The following is a 1,433-nucleotide window of genomic DNA, read 5'->3' on the forward strand; positions in this document are numbered from 1 at the left end:
GGGGGTCTGACAGTTCGCAACCTTTGAATTACAAAATTCTATCAGACACTTTTATAGAGTTATTAAGACCATGGGGTCAGAAACCAAATGTTCTATCTGCTCTATCAAAGCCGAAAGATTACTCGGAGTCGTTGTCAAGATATAAGAGAAACAGAAAGGCAAATAGAAAGGGCGAAAGGGAAAGACAGACAGACATGCTTTAATATAAAACAAAACAGCAAAGAAAAATCGAAACGAGGGCTCGACGAAAGCAAAATGGAAAGGAAAGCTCCGGGAACGCAGAATGGTAGGCTACCATATTATCAATTCTTTAAAAAGAAATTAAATTTTTAAAAATAAATAAGTGAATGCAAAATCAACATTAAATGTCTTCGCTTTTTTCCCCCGTCATACGAACACGTGCATAACATAATGGAAGGGTGAATAAGAAGTTTACTGTAAGCTGGGCACTAAACTGCCTTGTTTCTATTTTATTTTGTGGTTGCTGATTGCTGTTTATTTTTGTTTTGTTTTGTTTTGTTGGGGGGGGGTTACGGAGCATAAAAACGTATGAGCCCGCGGGACACACTTAAAAATTTATGTTGTGGTTGGAATTAATTTTGAATTTCGCCCTTATCCGAGAAGGTTAGCCGTGTTTGATCTTGCCTACCACTAGACATTGGTGTGGCTGAAAGACATCAGTTAGAATTAGAAGGAGCCATGAGTAACAGTAGAAAGAGTCCGAGCCCAGAAGAGTGGGGGAAGTAGACAGAAAGTGAATATGAGAGCCAGATGACAGAACAGGATGAGAGAGCAGAAAAGGAGGGGAAAGGGGAAAATGTTGGTAAAGCACAGCTGTTCAAACTTCAAACTGCGGATAGATCTAATGGCGCCATAGTCTTCTATACCACTTCCGGTAGGCAACTTTTGCCGCTGAGATTATAATGAGAAGATCACTGTACGGAACCGGCTTGCTGGTGTCGCGACTTCATTGGCAGAGATAGAATCTATTCTATTTCCGTATCGACTGAACCCATTATGTTATTATATCGATACCATGACTTCATGCTTCATTCAAAGATTGTGATTGTTTTTCTATCATTGTGTTTTTAGTTGTTGTGTGTGTTTTTTAAAAGTTTTGTTTGCTTGGGGGTTTTTTTGTTTGCTTTGCTTTGTTGGTGTAGGGGAGGAGAGGATGCTTTCGGTTTTTTTAGGGAGGGGAACAGGCTTCTCTTTTTTTTCTCTTTTTTTTTCTTTTTTTTTGGGGGGGTTGGGGTTGTTGGATTTTTAAAAGAGATGTTTCAATTTAAAAATCCGCCTAAAACTCGATATTATGCTTCTCAATCTATATATTTTTTTTTTAACAACTGTACATTACAACAAACAAATGAAAACCAAACAGATCCTGGCACATATTTCTGACACTGTCTTTGGGTTCGTTTCGTAGCCTAAAT

This window comes from Aplysia californica, unplaced genomic scaffold (genome assembly GCF_000002075.1).
Source record: "Aplysia californica isolate F4 #8 unplaced genomic scaffold, AplCal3.0 scaffold00270, whole genome shotgun sequence".
In the NCBI taxonomy this organism is placed as follows: domain Eukaryota; kingdom Metazoa; phylum Mollusca; class Gastropoda; order Aplysiida; family Aplysiidae; genus Aplysia; species Aplysia californica.